Genomic DNA, 18323 nt, shown 5'->3' with positions numbered 1-18323 from the left:
GATAGCTTTTTACGGTAGGAAAAAGAAACAATCCGAAAATAAAAATTTGAATTCTATATTCCACAGACAAGGGCAAATTATCAAATTTGCATGAAAACCGCGGAGATTAATGATGTACTTAAGGATTCACTTCCGGTGCACGAGAACAACAGGAAGTGGAATCAAAACCTTTGTTCGAATGCAGCTAAAATGTAGATTTTTAAAAGACACTAATTCTGAGAAACCTGAATTTGTGTAATCAAAATTTATGCAGCAGAACGGTTATCCCCCAATACTGGTCTAAGCAAGCAAACAATCCATTTGAATAACTAATCAGCGAAAAATAGCCCTATCAGAAGCAAAATGCTTTTTTAAGAATAGCCATAAAACAAGAAGAATTTCAATAGATAGAATGAAAATTTCCGTTACCATGATTTCTCCCCGCCGAAAACAGGAATCTTTAAAACCGAACTGGAGCGAATAATTTATGCAGAGTCCAATGTCCTCTTCCAAATAATAACAATTTTGAAAGCATTAAAACGGACGCGTCTCGTTTCATATTTCACAGCATCACTGCTGCATCCCTTATACGCCGCCAAAGTCCAAACAAGCCAACTTCTAACGAATTGAACAGGAAAAACTAGTTCCCAATGTCCGTTGGTTCTTGTAGTCAGTCCTCAGAGCACAATCAACAGCTTGCAACGCGTGGTCCAGGTGTGCAATACCATCCGTACCGGTCAGTGTTCCCACCAACATCACCACACAGACCGGAGATAAATCTCAACGCACAGCCAACATCCGTCACCTTGATGATGATCTGCGTGCGCAGATGAAATCCGGATATTTTTCCCAAAAACCGGCTTCGCTTCCTTTATCCTCTGCTGCAGTGCGAGATGCTGTCCAGTCGGTTTTTCAAAAAAATCACTAGGGGGAACGAAACGGATAAAAACCGGATATCAACTGCGCCAAATGCGCGCGCACACACAACACACTCACAGTCAGTGACGACGTCGAGAAAGGGAAGCAAAACCGGATCGATGGGCGCATCCGGGCAAATTCGCATGAAATTATCTTCCTGATGAGTGCTGCGCGAGCTAGGAAATCAGTTCGCTCAAGTCCTTCTAGCGTTCAACATCAACTTATTTCTGTGGACCCAAGACACCGGACCGGACCGGGGAAAATCTAGTTTCGCCTGTGCCTGATCAAATGTGACCATTTCGGAAATACTGCGTGACAGGATTAAGTCTAGTAGCCTGTGCAACAAACCATACCACCAATGGCATTCTACTTCAGTGATGGGAAAGTGATTCTCAAAATTCCAAGTGATGAAACAGTTGTGCTTCGGGATCAATTCAAAGCAACGGAAAGTGCCTTAAGTTGAAAGTTCGGAACCAAACCATGATTTTAGACTGCAATGATAGAAAGTGATATCGGCCCCTAAACAGAAACCGGAAATATGGACTCAAAATTTCTGAAATTTGGCTAAGATGATAATAGTTCGGAAACAAAAGTGATACCAGTGGAAACAAATCTCATCGAGCTATATAACAAAAACGACAACCCAGAAAGTGAAATTGTACTTAAATAAATTGACGTTGAACCAACTAGTACGAAACATGATGAAGGTAAGTGAAGTTATTCATAGAGCAATGTGAAAAAGCTTAGCTAGAATGTTGCAACATTTAGATTTTTTGAGCAATCAACCAAAAATTGTATGAGCGCTCAAAGTTTTTGCAACGAAAAATTGATGATTTTAGACTTCAAAGTGCAAAAAATGTGTTCAGCATTGCGATATCTCCACTTGTTTTTGAGAATTTTGGTAAATCAGGATAGGTTTCATTTAAAATCTCAAACATATTCAGGGTCTTAAAATTACACTAGTTTACAGCTTTGAACTCGGTAAGCTGATGATCAGTTTTGGTGTAGAATCTTGCCCTCGATATTGAGCTAAAACTGTTCTACCTAAAATTTGTTGAAGCATGGTTTCGAAATCAGCGCTAAATTATGCTTCAAAACTTTAGGTCTTTGACAGAAGTTCGCGACTTTCGTTTTACTTTGTAAACTAGTGTTATCGATTCCATTAGGATAGCCTATTTTTTCGTCCGTTGATATTCAGTTTCTTCTCTGGACTTGCATTAGGATAGCCTATTTTTTCGTTGAATAAATTTCGCGTTCTGCATGGAGATACGGATTTTAGATGTTGACATTTTTTTAGCAAAAGCTATCATTTGGCACGTTGAACTTTTACTTTTTTTGAATAAGGCAAAACTACTGTCGTTAAACATTTACTTCTAGACATTTGTGTATCTGAGGATCTTTTGCAATGTAGAACTGGGATCCCATGTCGTTTGGGTTTGCTATTTTTTTAAGCGATATAATTGAAAAAATGCGTAAGAATAATTTTAAGTTATTTTGAGAAGAGTTTCATACTAAATTATCACGCTCGTTGTTTCAGCTTAGATTTCAATTTGGAAATCGTGATGCTTTTTCAAATGAGTTCCGCATACATTTCTTAAGCCTCCTTTCCAGTTTCCGCACTAATAAATATAATAGAATCTTTAAATTCCAAACAAAAATAAAACAAAAATCTACCACAACTTTTTTCGGAACCATTTGCATCGATTTCTTATCGAAAAGTTTATCCAAAAGTTTCGTTATTTGAATTTGATTGGTAAACATCTGGTGTATTTTCCATATCATGTGTTTCAGGTTTATAATAATAAATTGGCCTTAGAGCATCTTGTTAAACCACTGCAGTAAAGCTATGCATTGGTGTTATCTTATAAGGTTATTGGAGCAATCATGTAAGGCTGTTGTTGCAACCGTTCAATATCGAACCCACACTGATGCTTTCGAAATACCTAAACGACTGACGCCGCTAGGGAAAAAAAAATCAACCACGCAGTACCAATTTACACAACAATCATATAACTTACGAATTCCGCGAAATTTTGACGAAAATGTCGTTTCTTTTCGAAAACTACCGAGTTGGTTCCGATTTCGTATCGATTTCACGGAACATTTTTGAATTCCGTTTCGTTTCTAAAAAAAAAAGACACTACACCGTCTTCAACCAGAGGTTGTACAGACTGAACAAGCACTAACATATGACAACGGACAACACACATAACACCCAGTGGCCCAGTGGAGAATTTTCCGTTTGACGAAAAGTTTTCCCCGACTGGAGCGGGAATCGAACCCACACTCCGAGGCTTACGAAACGTCTAGATGACTGACGCCTCTAGCCACACGGCCACGAGGCCCACAAGCATATCTGCTGCAAATATTAATATTTCAGCAGTTTCTTTTGAAAATCCTTCCAAAAGTTCCTTCTGGGAGCCTTCCAGGAGTTATGCCTGGCAAATCCCTTATGGGAATATATGCTTCAGAAGTTCATATTGAGAATCTAGCTGGAATTCTTTCTAGAATCCTTCAGGAGTTCCTTACGGACATCCTCCAGGACATCTTGTTGGAATTCTTTCAGGAGTTTCTCTTAGGAATCCTCCAGGAGTTCCTTCTACAGCAATCCCTAAAGAAGCTCCTACAAGATTTTCTGAGAAATCATCAGAATTATTCCACAATGGTATGATGTATCAGGTATAAACTACAAAACCACATAAACTACAAAAGGCTTCCAAGATGAAGGCCCCAGAAGAAAGCTCTTGGAAAACTTTCAAGCAGAAAATCCTGAAGGAATTCATGAAATCTAAAGGAACCCGTATTGAAATATCTGCTAATACTTCTGGAAGAATCATCTAAAAAATTCTGACGGAATTCATGCAAAAATTCCGAAGAAATATTTCTGGAGATATTTCTTAATGTATTCCTGAGAGAATCCTAGAAGAAACACCTAAATGTATCCTTGGAAGATACCCTGGAGAAATTTCTCGAGACATACAAAGAGGAATATCTTCAGGAATAAATGACGAAAGCGATGTACGAATTTCTGCAGGAACTCCTTGAGAATTCATGACATCCTTGGAATTCATGAGAATCTTGGGACGAGTTTTTTAGGAATCACTGGAGAATTTTTCCAAGAAATCCATGAAAGATTTTTCAAAAGAATCAGTGGAAGGATTTCCAAATTAATTCATGGAAGAATTACTGATAAAATCTATGCAAAGTTTTCTCAAGAAATCTTTGGTGATTTTTTTTTTAATAACTTCCATAGGAATTTCTTTAGTTAACTCCACAAAAAATTCTTGGAGGAATTTATAAGGTGTAACACAATCAAAATCTATGTTCAATGCTTTATTGGTATAAATTAGACCAAAACCGTCCTTGCTAGCAAGGATGGGAATACTCACTTGCAAAGAGTTACACTCACTTGTTATTTTCTCAGCTCAGAAGCATGCTATCAAAAACCGGTGTATCCAGGACTTTTACGCTATAAGTTTTATCTGAAACTTTTCCGAATACAGTAAGGGTCGCACACGCATATCAAAGCAATGAGGGAACCATGAATGCAACTCTCCACGAGGTGAGTGTAATTTACACTCACCTTGTGGATAGTTGCTTTCAAAGCTCTGTCACAACTTTGGTATGCATTTGCGACCCCTGCTTTATTCGGCATAGTTTCAGAAAAAAAACAACAAGGTAAAAGTCCTCCATATATCGTTTTTCGATAGCATGCTTCTGAGCTGAGAAAATAGCAAGTGAGTGTAACTCTTTGCAAGTGAGTGTTCCCATCCTTGCTTGCTAGACATATCTGCAATTGTTCATGAAATTTTTCACCAGTAACACGAAGAGCCGACTCTCCTGCACTGATAACAAGAGACGTTTTAATAAATAATTTGGAATACGCCTAGAAAAGACGGAAGAGCGGGATATTTTGCCTATACTAACTCATGATTTTTTGTCCGGTCTGAAAAATGCCGACTTGAGTACGATTTCGAACTCTTCAGTATTTAAGAAGAAATTTTCAGAGAAACTTGTGAAAAAAAACCTTGAATTATTGAAAAAAAAAATCATCGGGAAACTTTCGAAGAAATCAGAATCTATCAGAAATTTCTAAAAAATAAACATCGATGAAACAGTTTTCTAAGGATTCATTCGGATAGTTTTTGCGGGAATTGTTTAAAAATTTATCCAGTGATCTTTTAAAAATACCTCTGGGAGGATTCCTCCCAAACTTCATAAAAAAATGTTTCTGAAGCAAAAAAGCAGTATTTTGGAGGAAATTCACGCAAAATCATGCAGCGTAGATTGCTCTAGAAAGTCCTCCATGAATTTCTACAGAAACTTTTTTTTTTTTTAATTAGTAAAATAAATCCTCCGGGAATATCTCTTCAAGCGTTCTATTATAAACCCATTCATAGATTGCTTAAGAATACCATAAATCTTCCAGAAGAAATCTTATAAAAAATCTTTTGTTTTCCAAAAAAAATCCTTCAGGAATTTACTTAAAATTTACTTTAGTGGTTTCTTCAGAAATTTCTTACCACATCATATCAGAAATTTTACAATTCGTTTCGTTTCGTATCGTTTTTTTTTTGAACTCCAATACTGCGTACCCTTAACTGAAAGAGCTCAAGCGTGTTTAAATGCACCAAATAAAATTTATAAAAATGTATGGTCTAAGACCATTTGGGCAGGAGCACCTATTGTGGGCTCTTGCTGCTATAACTCAGTCAATTTTAAACCAATTGATATGATTTTTGTGCGTATGTTACCGTATTAGAAAAATCAAGTCAATTGTTAGAAAATTGACTGAATTACAATAGCAAGTGCCCAAAATAGGAGCTCCTGCCGAAATGGCTTAACATATCAAAAATTCAACCATGTATGTTTCTTTAGTTTTTGATTTATGGCTTAAAAAAAGTCTGTTTTTATTACTACTTTTTACTATAATGGACTTTTCTTTAAATTGTATTAAAGTTCAAATCCTAATAGGGTGCCTGTACCAATTATGGCACTACCTAAGGAAAACTATTTGTACAAAAATAACGAGAAGACCAACGAATGTCACCAATATGTTAAAAGATAGTTTAGTTCCCATACTTTACAGGAAAAATATAACAACGGAGCCAAAACTACTTTCAGTATTTATTACGGCGTGTGCCAATGATAGGAACCCTGTCCCAGTTATAGCTACATTTTTTAACTTCGGTTCTTTTTCGCACTATTTGCATGCATTTCTTATGGGATTAGCCATAATTGGTACACTATGGCGAAAAAGGGTGCAAGGAAGCCGAAATTTTAAAGAAAATGATTTATTTCTACCATAATTTGAGCAAAACGTGGACTTTAAATGAATGCAACCATCTTTTGTGAACGTGATCTGTTGCTCACATTTTTTTTATTGTTGATATATATCGTTAAAGGATGAAAATCAACTATGGCGAATAAATGGTACTATAGCCATAATTGGTACACTTACCCTATAACTACGGGTACAAAAAAACATCGAGATTACTTAACTATGCAATGCAATGCCTAATTTTCATGAGGATGTACAATATTAGATCATTTTTGAGTAGCAAGTATTAAAATATATGACTTTATATTGTCAAAAAAGTAGCATATCTTGAAACCCATAAAACATTTTTATTGTTTTTTTTTATGGGATCACAGGGACCATTACTGTGAAGAGTTGTGGTATATGCACTGCAAATTTTGGTTGCTGGTATTCAGCAAATTTTGCTGATTTTTTTGTGCTGATTTCATTCAGCAATACGAATTTACTGAGTATCAGCAATTATTTTTCAACTTGCTGAACTATCCAGCAATTTTGACAGTTGATCAGCAACGTTGTGCTGATACTCAGCAAAAATTTTGCTGAAATTCAGCAATTTATTTTGCTGATTTTTTTGTGCTGAAAGCATTTCAAAAAAAAATGGTGTGTACCCCTGATAAGTTTGTTTGCCTTCAACCGTAACACCGTAGCCGTCATTTGCTGAGTATGCACAGTTGGTCAATCTGGTATGGTTCTAAGAATGATCTCTACAACTAGATTGGGATTTACTATTCAAAATTCAAAAGATTTACGACCCTCCTGTTATTATAAATATTTTGTTCTATGCACAATAAATACTGGCATCGGTTTATCGTTTTCAGATCATATCTGGTGGGGCAATGTCCTGTGAAGACTTTTTTTTTAATTAAGGTTTGGTAACTTTTCAGTAATTTTACTATTTGACATTATAAACATTTTTGATTGTCTTGCATTTTTTGTTGCAATTCATTTCGACTAGCAATTTGACCTCTTGATTCTCTTAAAGGAAAAACAAACAATGCTAATAGATAACCAAAACGGAAGCTGGAGTACATATGTTAGCAAGAGTACTTGATAAACTAAAACTTTCAATTTGTTGCTTTCGATGACTGATTATCAACTGAAGAGCAAGAGTACGCCGATTTAAACAATTATAAGGCTTATTGAATAACAATGCTTGCAAGGACTTGGCCAGGTGTGTGGAGCTGAATAGATCTATGATAGTGTAGAGTAGATAGTATGATAGTATCTGAATCAGCTCTGTCAATGGATATATTCAACTTCGCAACTTCATCTAAGATTTGTGCAAGTATTTATGCTATGCTAGGCTATATATAGCATCCAGGGGTTTTCAGATCGTGCACCGCGGTGCACTTGGTACACTGTAAAGCCTTGACAAGTGCACCGCGGCAGTTCAAAAGTTCTGCCTTCACATCACTTGCAAGAGATAAGTGTAAAATTTTAATAACACTCAAATTTAAATGTATATCATAACATTTTTCTCAAAAATTTGCTTTGAATGTCCATAGCACCAAACATCCTACAATGAATCTATCTTCACATTTTTTTCTAAAATTCCGAAAGAAATCCAACTTGTGGAAGTAATCCAATTAGTTGGGTTGTGTCTCAGAAGGGATCAATCAATGATTTAGAAACTAGTTTTCTAGGAATCTTGAAAAAAATGTTAATGATTTCAATGCAATCTTCTTTCGATCTCATCAGTAAGCCAGAAAACCTAGGAATCCACCTGAAACTTATCAGTAATGTTGCAAGAAATTCACTATGGGTGTGAACAGGATCTGACCCGAAAATTTCCAGAATATCCCAGCAAGATAACATTTTACGAGCGAAGCTCCGTAAAATAATGAAAATAAAATGCAAGTCAGTAAGGTACCCCGGAGCAAGTGGGACCTAAAATAATGCTAGTTTGGTTTTGTCAAGTCAAAAAATTCTAAACATAAATAATTTTATAATTCCAATGTTTCTAAAAGATATTAATGGTATATTTCTTCCTATCAACGGGCATTAATACTGTTTCAAAAATTTTAAATTGTGTCTATTATGCATATAATGAAAAGTGGAGCAGATCTTCATTTACACCGTATCACGGGGCAAGTGGGACTATTCGGATTTTTTGTACTAATCACTTAATATAGTTGCTGTATATATGTAAGGTCGCATAAATTATAATTATCTTATGCAAATAACTATGTTTAGCGATTTATATTAAAAAAAGTTTGGTGGTATCGTGCATAAATTACGTAACACATATAATAACGAATCATTGAGAAAAAATTGATTTAACTCTAGCAGCTCGTGCAAAACAAATTGATTTTATTTATACAAAAAGCGTCCTAAGGTTAAATGCCGTAAGATTTCGAAACTTACTTTCATATTACGTAGTTGATGAGTTTCGCCAAAAGATTTTTCAACATTAACAGATGTTATGTTTTCCCATATATAATTTTACGATCATTAAATAAAGATTTGTAAATCGTGAACTTCGAATAAGTTGTTTTCCATTTTTTTCATACCTTATGGCCGGTTCCTTAACATTCAAAAAAACTCATTATGCAGCTAAAAATGAAAAAATAATAGAATTTGCTTGAACGAAAATATGAGAAATAGATGATTTCGAAAAAAATATGTTCGTCAAAGACTTTACCATTTTAAACAATAGCTTCATTATCAGAATAGAAGTAATTAAGTATAATTCAACGATTGATTACTTAAGGCGTCGATTTTTACTTCACTTTTGTGTAGATTTCGACTTAGGCTGAAGAAAGAGAGATCAAACTATGAAATTGTGTTTGTTTACTCTCATAGGTCTCACTTGCCCCATATGCTGAAATGTACTGGGGCAAGAGAGAGCAGTTAACAAAAGGTAACAAATGAAAATAAATTACAGCTTTTTCGCTTAAAATAACTTGCAAGCACTCCAAATATTATCCTGAAGCCGAAAAAGTTTTACCGTCAAGGCACCATTCACCGTGGATCTAAGAAGATTCGGGGCAAATAAGGGCTGTCATTTGACACCAGTCTTATAAACATTGTTGGTGCTGCTTTTAATTGCCTTCATTATAGGTTAAAATTAAAGCAATATCCACAGAAGTAGAAAATTTTTCACAAAATTTGGTGATATAGTACAATTAGTAAAGGGTAGTAGGGTCGCCTAATTCCGTGGTAGGTCACCATTCACCGTGGTAGTAGGGACCCATTCACCGTGTATGAGAAATTTTATTCTTCTTTGTTTAAAAATGATCAAAATAACCCAGCCAAGGGAATTTTCTTCGTTTAAATTCAATTCAAGTAATAACTTGCATGATTTTATTAGAAAAATGAATGTTCAAATTTTCGATTTTTCCTAGATATATGGGACAATATGGGGCACGGTGAATGGAGACCATTGATTTTTAGGGTACCCATTTACCGTGCCTTTTTGTTTCAATTAAAAAGTACGAGGGCCCATATAGCCGAGGCGGTAAGCGCACGGGTATTCAGCAAGACCATGCTGAGGGTGACGGGTTCGATTCCCGGTCGGTCCAGGATCTTTTCGTAAAGGAAATTTCCTTGACTTCCTTGGGCATAGAGTATCTTCGTGCCTGCCACACGATATACACATGCAAAATGGTCATTGGCAGAGGAAGCTCTCAGTTAATAACTGTGGAAGTGCTCATAGAACACTAAGCTGAGAAGCAGGCTTTGTCCCAGTGAGGACGTTACGCCAAGAAGAAGAAGAAGAAGAAAAAGTACGAGTAATCGTACTTTCTTGTTAAACTTACGTCGGTAATGCAAAATACATACCTGATATGTGAATTTAATTGCTTCTTGGTAGAATAAAAACGTTACTACATTTAGTTTATCGCTTATATCACCTTAGCGCAGTTTTCGTTTTTTCACTATCAATGCAGTGAACGAGCAGAAACCCGCTTCATGTAAACACACTTTAGTGTCAAAATGATACTTTTAAATGTTTCTAATGAGCGTTATAGCATGGTAACAATACATTAGTGTTGTATTGGTGAAATTGAAGGTAAATTGTCATATCATTCAATCATAATATGGAAATAATGAAAAAAATATTCGAAGGCACACGGTGAATGGAGCCCCCACGGTGAATGGCGCCTTGACGGTACTTTATTTGTTATTCTATTTTTAAACTACAAATGTAGTAGAGTACGTTAATCTCACTTAGTGAATTTAAAATTACATATGAACAACAATAACATATACGGTCTCTTTATGGTGAGAACAATAACAATTTTTGAATTCAAAGTATCCGTTGGTGTGACACCTCTATTTTCTATGAACAATGTTTGCCTTAAAACTAACGAATGAAAAAAATATAGCTGTAGGTCTCACTTGCCCCGGATTCTCACTTGCCCCGGGGTACCTTATCATAATTACATCTGTGTGGGAAAAAAATGTTTCAAGGACGAGCGTATGCCCCTAAGAATCGCTTTTAAAAATTACGAGAGCTTCTTTAACAAATTCTAAATTGTATTCTTTGATCTTAAGGCCAAACTGGAAGCATTTCCTCACTTTTTGGTTTTTGATTTTTATTAAATAACGAAGCAATATTTTCAAAATCAGTTTTCGTACACATGTAGCGTATGGATCAAAGTATCTCCTGATTTTTTTCCTAGTGGAAAATGTTTTTCGTTTTTGCCGAAACCATTTTTGAACAAAATTTCACAAAAAATGGTATTCACAAAAATGGTAAACATTTTCCACCACAAACAAAATTCAAAAGATTCCTTGATCCATACTCCACATTACGTAAACCTATTTTGAAAATATTGCTTCGTTATTTAATAAAAAATTAAAAACCGAAAAAATGAGGAAATGCTTCCAGTTTCACCTAAATGGTCAGGTGCACCGCGAAAATATTAATTTCCAAAAAGTGCACCGCACGCCAAAAGGTCTGAAAACCCCTGGCATATGCTAACCGAAAACAAATATTGCTGAATTTTTGGTAAATGACGTTAGATATTCTGATTTTCAATATTCTAAATACTTCTAAAAAATAAAAAAAACAGAAAGCTGCCTTGGTTCCGAGACAATGAAGACACGAAAAAACTAATATAGTTTATTGTACCTAAACACACCGAGGCCCTTTTACCGAGGTTTTTTTTTTCTGTAAACTACAATTGAATACTTTTCAATTGATTTCAAGAAATTGGAAATTGGCCAACTCGTTCAAAAGTTACAAATTTTTGAAAAATTCAAATTTTGATAGAATTTTGATTTTTTTTTAGGCCGCCATATTTTAAAATTAGTCACCCTAATGACGAAATAAATATACGGGACTAAATTTTATCTATGAACTATAAAGCCAGCTAGCATCACAACATTCGGATTTCCAAGATTTCAAGTTTCAATGGAATGGCTTACTTATGTAATGAATATATTTATTCATGAACATTTTTCGAGGTCGGATTTGTCCAAAACACAGACGTCGCACATAGACGTATTCTGAGATTCGTAACTCTTGAGACGTATTCTGTGATTGCTATTAACTCTTGAAGGTCTGATCAAGTTTGCCGAAGTATTGACGCTTCAAATTTTGTTTACATCTTGGAATTTAACCACCAACCCATAAAATCCGAAGCATTGAGGAAATTTGGAATTTCAAAGACGAACTAACGCCACCTGGCGACAAAGAACTTAATCTGGTTCTAAGACCGTCTTTCTCAAACTATGGGTCGTGACCCACCAACCCCGGAAATACACGCGTCAGTAAAGAAGCTTGAGAAAGTTTGCTCTAAGAAACTAATATACACTACATAGTGGCATTTGCTGAATGGCTCCAAAATCAACTTTCTATGTGAAATAAATACAAAAATGATAAATTTCCTTATATCACTAGTTTCACCTAGCTGATAAAACTTAAAATCAAGTAGTTCATAACCTTTTTTTAATGTCTTGATTAACCTTTGTTTTACCAATTTTTAAAATTTCCAACGCTCACTAGTGCTACCTAGTGGATAAACCTAGGATCAACTAGACAAGCATCGAATGTCCCTTGATGTTCTGAACAAGTTTGCTGAAGACAAAGTTCTTCTTGAGATACATAAGTTGAGATTTTACAAGACTCATCAGCGCCACCTGTACATATCTGACCGTGTGCAAAAACTGAAGTTAAATGTTAAAAAAAATGACCGAGATATAGGCAAAATTTCCCAGAATAGGACCCCTGCCGAAGTGGTCCCACATCATATATTTTGGAAAGTTATTCTATGATATTTTTAAATAGTAAATAATAAATATATGTATTTTTCGGTGACATAAACTCCTAAGCTGGTGCCGTGGTGAATGTTGTTTGCGCAATTCTTTCTCCCGACATTCGCACAATCTGTCCAGCTCACTGAAGTCTACCACATTTTGCTCGTTTCACATAACTGACATAACTCGTAATTCATGCCACAAAGCAGATTTTCAGCATAGGAAGAATAGGCGTCTTATTGAAAGCAAATTTCGTTTGTATTTGCAAATTATGGGATCTAATCTTGAGAGCCACATCACGGGAAACGCCATCAATACGTATCGCATGTGTTTTAAGTAAACAAATTCACCAATGACTTCAAACACTTCTTCATCTATCACCCACTACCTCAGAACTACCACCAATGGGCCTGCCTCTATCTCTACCAGCTAACATGTACTTCGTCTTGGCCGAGTTATTAACCCATTAACGCCCGAATTATGCCACAATCACAGTAGATGTCTGATTTTTTCTGGAGTACCTCAACCTCATAAAAGAAAGTTATTGCAGTCATTTAAACGGAAATCTACGGTGAAATTTTCGTTTTAATACACAGTGGGGCATATGCACGTGAAACGTTGAAAAAACAAATTTTTTTTTAATTTTTTTGCGCAGCTACCTTATTTCTATGAGCTATGTAAATCTGTTTTAGATGACTGATCATAGTTGATATTCTATTAATAAAAAAAAGTTACAGTTTGAAATGTTCCAGAAATGGATTACATTAGTAATAACTGAAATAATCTGTCAATTTCTTGATTTTGCTTTGGCTGACCAAGCCATGTGGGAAATTACACTGTTGAAAATGCTTTGACATCCATGTGCACAACAGAACATGTGCTCGATGAACAAATTGAGATTTGAATTTATGAAAAGAAATCCACGTACTCCGGTGAGACTCGAACTCACGACTCCCAATTCGCTAGACGGGCGCTTCTATTCCTTCAAGCTACGGAGTCACTCAACTATCTCCGTCGCCAGCAGGACTAGAACTGAACTCAGCCAAAGCAAAATCAAGAAATTGACATTTGTAAGGTGCTGCGGTCACCCTTACCGTATTCGGTCGGCCGAGAACCGACCCGTCGAGAGTCCGACTGCACACTAATTGCCATACCAATAAGTGATTGGAAGGCAGTGCCCGAAGCTCTCGACAATTAAAAATAACTTCCTCTCCCGCTTTGACATACATGTGCACAACAGACAAATGTGTTAGATGTTCATCTAATCCCATCCGAAGGGGGTTTGGATTGTGAAAAGAAGATAACCATGTGCGATTGTGGAATCGAGTTCAGTTCTAGGCCTGCTGGCGACGGAGATAGTTGAGTAACTCCGTAGCTTGAAGGAATAGAAGCGCCCGTCTAGCGAATTGGGAGTCGTGAGTTCGAGTCTCACCGGAGTACGTGGATTTCTTTTCATAATTTCAAATCTCAATTTGTTCATCGAGCACATGTTCTGTTGTGCACATGGATGTCAAAGCATTTTCAACAGTGAAATAATCTGCTTGTAGCTTATCAATGGATAGTTTTCAACAGTTTTTGGGCATTTCAATATGCATCATTCTAATAATTTCTCTATATAATGGGTTGATATTCGGCATTCTAGTAGTATATCCTGCCCACCATAACCTTCTGACTTTGCGAGCACGTTGCTCTGCCGCCACACACCACCACAGAGCTATGAAAATCATAGACCAAAACGGCTTTCCTAGGAAGCTGACTAGGCTGATATTTAAAAGCAACGATGGAAGGTGTGCAAAACTGCGTAGTTTTATCTTGAACTTGTTGTTATACTAAATAAATGAATGAAATGAATCAACATCTCATTCTCATCTATCTCATTTTCTTCCGAAGCTCACAGTGGAAACGATTTCCACTGATGATGCGTGATCGTATTTTACGGATCAACTGATTTACAGCTGTAATTATATGGACCAGAGTCCTTTAGGTAGTTCTATTCTCGAGATACACAAATTCAAAATTTCTATGAATCATTGAACAACATAAACCAACCCATTCATCATCGGATAATAACTCTCCTGAACGAGCACGAAAAAGAGAGGAGAATGGAGGACGGTGCAACATGCTTCATTTTCCACGGTATTAGCAAAACTTACTGATCTGTGAATATAGACCATTGGGCATGCAAGTCTTCTGGCCTCTAACCAAATTGCTAGGCGCTAAATGATCAAATTACGTTCAATTTATCTATCTACACCTATTTTGCATGAAGCCGAATCAGTAGGTCGGCTCTAGGGGCACGTTCGACCCAAACGAATGTCTTTGAGTTGAGAGTCACAATGAACCTGAGTAAAGATAACAAATTGATAGAACATAGCACATTATCGAAAATTACGTTATCATTAGTTCAAGTTGATAACTAATTATACTGTACTATATTTTGTTCAATATTATATTTAGTGAAATGAGACGGCTGTTTGATACCTAGCTGATTTTGTTATCAATCAGTAGCCATGCAGTTCTATTTCATCGTAAAAACGACTTTATCAATATTTGTTCAGAGTTTTTAAAACCCCTTCTTGCGCCACCTTGCGCGGACAAACCTACAACCAACCAACCTATCGGATAGCTCTGGATTTCCTGATCAACTTTGCCGAAGACAAAAATTGTCTCTGTAGTCTGGTTGTTGAGATACAGAAGTTAAGAATTTCAATGACTCGCTAGTGCCACCTAGTGGATAAACCTGGAACCAACTAGTTCAGTATCGGATAGCTCATGATGTCCTGATCGACATTGCCGAAGACGATATTTTTCAATGTAGTCTGATTCACGAGATACAGATGTCTGGAATCTTTAGGGCTCACTAACGCCATCTAGCAGATAAACCTTGAACCAACTAGTGCGCTATCGAGTAGCTCTTGATGTCCTGATCAACTTTGCCGAAGGCGAAATTCTTCTATGTAGTCTGATTCTCGAGATACAGAAATTCAGAATTTTTAGAGCCCACTTGCACTACCTAGCGGACAAACCTACAATCAACTAGTTCACTATCGGATAGCTGTTGATGTCCTGATCGAGATTGCCGAAGACAGAATTTTTCTATGTAATCGGATTTCCGAGATACAGAGGCTTAATTTTTTTGGATTCACTAGCGCCACCTAACGGTTAAACCCAGAAAGAACTAGCTCACTATCGGATAGCTATTGATGTCCTGATCAACCTTGCCGAAGACAAAATTCTTCTATGGAGTCGGATTCTCGAGATATAGAGGTTTAAATTTTTAAGGACTCACTAGCGCCATCTAACGGATTAACCTAGAACGAACTAGTTCACTATCGGATAGATATTGATGTCCTGATAAACCTTGCTGGAGACGAAATCTTCTATGTAGTCGGATTCTCAAGATACAGAGATTTAATTTTTTAGGACTCACTAGCGCCACCTCACGGATAAACCTAGAACGAACTAGTTCACTATCGGAGAGCTATTGATGTCCTGATCAACTTTGCCGAAGACAAAATGTTTCTGTTGATCAGCTGTTGAAGACGAAATTCTTCTATGTAGTCGGATTCTCGAGATACAGAGGTTTAATTTTTTTAGGACTCACTTGCGCCACCTAATGGATAAATCTAGAACCAACTAGTTCACTATCGGATAGCTATTGATGTCCTGATCATACTTGCCGAAGACGAAATTCTTCTATGTGATCGGATTCTCGCGATACAGAGATTTAAATTTTTTAGGACTCACTTGCGCCACCTAACGGATAAATCTAGAACCAACTAGTTCACTATCGGATAGCTATTGATGTCCTGATCAACCTTGCCGAAGACAAAATTCTTCTATGTAGTGGGATTCTCGAAATATAGAGGTTTAAATTTTTAAGGACTCACTAGCGCCACCTAACGGATAAACCTAGAATGAACTAGCTCACTATCGGATAGCTATGGATGTCCTAATCAACCTTGCCGAAGACGAAATTCTTCTATGTGATCGGATTCTCGAGATACAGAGATTTAATTTTTTTAGGACTCACTAGCGCCATCTAACGGATAAACCTAGAATGAACTAGTTCACTATCGGATAGCTATTGATGTCCTGATCAACCTTGCCGAAGACTAAATTCTTCTATGTAGTCGGATTCTCGAGATAAAGAGGTTTAAATTTTTAAGGACTCACTTGCGCCACCTAACGGATAAACCTAGAACGAACTAGCTCACTATCGGATAGCTTTTGATGTCCTGATCAACCTTGCCGAAGACAAAATTCTTCTATGTGATCGGATTCTCGAGATACAGAGATTTAATTTTTTTAGGACTCACTAGCGCCACCTAACGGATAAATCTGGAGCCAACTAGTTCACTATCGGATAGCTATTGATGTCCTGATCAACCTAGCTGAAGACGAAATTCCTCTATGTAGTCGGATTCTCAAGATACAGAGGTTTAAATTTGTTGGGACTCACTAACGCCACCTAGCGGACAAACCTACAATCAACTAGTTCACTATCGGATTGCTGTTGATGTTCTGATTAACTTTGCCGAAGACAGAATTCTTCTATGTAGTCAGATTCTCGAGATAAAGAGGTTTATGTTTTTAGAGCTCACTAGCGCCATCTAACGAATAAACCTAGAACGAACTAGTTCACTATCGGATAGCTATTGATGTCCTGATCAACCTTGCCGAAGACGAAATTCTTCTATGTAGTCGGATTCTCGAGATACAGAGGTTCAAATTTTTTAGGACTCACTAGCGCCACCTAGCGGATAAACCTAGAACCAACTAGTTCACTATCGGATAGCTCTTGATGTCCTGATCAACTTTGCTGAATATAATTTTTTTCTATGTAGTTTGATTCTCAATATACGAAGGCGACAGTATTGGCAATGGCTGTTGACGAAACACCTGTCAAAGCACAATGTTTCGTGATCACTAGTGCCACCTACTGGAGCGAATACGTACTAAATTACGTACTATCGAAGAGTCCTTGATCTTCTCAACAACTTTGCTGAAGACACCAGTCTTCCAAAATGCTTCATTTCTCCGCAGTTATCGCATAAGTTACTGATCTATAAGTAGATCACTGGGCGTTCGAGGCATCTGATCTATAAATAGATCACTGGGCGGAAATGGGTTAACACAATCGTTAAGCCTCCTCACTGTTTCCCTCTTCAGAGGGAGTAAGCTTCCTCTCCTACTCTGCGATCGATTCCAATAAGAGCAAAGCTGAGGGGCAGGTCCGAACGTTTGATTAAGGGCTGATTTCTTCTCCTCGGCTTAATCGGTAAACCATGCTTACCCATACAACTAAGGACAAACGTCTTGAAATCCGTTTCAATTGTGCGTTAGAACATCAGATCACAGAGAACAGACGTCTATCTTTGCATTTTGCCTTGTGTAAAACTTTGTAAGGGTCATATCAGAGTATGTGGTTATGTCCCCGTTGGGTGGCGCCAGCGTACCATCACTTACATTGTTGTGTTGTCATTTTTGTTTCCTGTGCTCGCCGTTTTTGGCCGTTTGGCGCTCGTGTCGCTTTGTGGGCTAGTGTATTTTAACGTTGAACACTGCCATCTTGGGCTCAAATCGACTTTTTATGTGGGGCAGTTTCCGTTGGCGGCGTTGAGGTACACTTAAATCCTTTACACACGATTTCGACGTATTTTTGTTCGAGCTTAAATGTCTGTTCTCTGTGATCAGATGCACAAAACTTAAGTCTCAAGAAGCAAGCTTCAAACAACAGTGCATTTTATTATTCTGTTCTTGCTCACTTATAATAAGCTTAAATAAGAACATCAGATGCGCTGGTTTTGTTTACGAAGAGATTGTGCGCTCGAAATCGTGAGAAGGTGCCAAAGTCCACCATTGTAGCGGCCATTTTGGGATTCTAACAAGTCTGTCCTTAAAC

At 37.0% G+C, this 18323-nt stretch overlaps 1 long non-coding RNA gene across 1 annotated transcript in view; it reads left to right on the top strand.

Annotated features, from left to right (window-relative positions):
• Positions 1 to 285: 285 nt before the first annotated feature.
• LOC115259841 (uncharacterized) overlaps positions 286 to 18323 on the top strand; it is a 25134-nt gene continuing 7096 nt past the window's right edge. Inside the window, exon 1 of the long non-coding RNA XR_003894309.2 lies at positions 286 to 1604. This is a non-coding gene — a long non-coding RNA (uncharacterized LOC115259841). The remainder of the gene's footprint in view (positions 1605 to 18323) is intronic.

The sequence above is a fragment of the Aedes albopictus genome, chromosome 1 (assembly GCF_035046485.1).
Source record: "Aedes albopictus strain Foshan chromosome 1, AalbF5, whole genome shotgun sequence".
Taxonomy (NCBI): Eukaryota; Metazoa; Arthropoda; class Insecta; order Diptera; family Culicidae; genus Aedes; species Aedes albopictus.
Note: the sequence above shows the minus strand (reverse complement) of the source record. Positions and strands in the feature narration are given on the sequence as shown.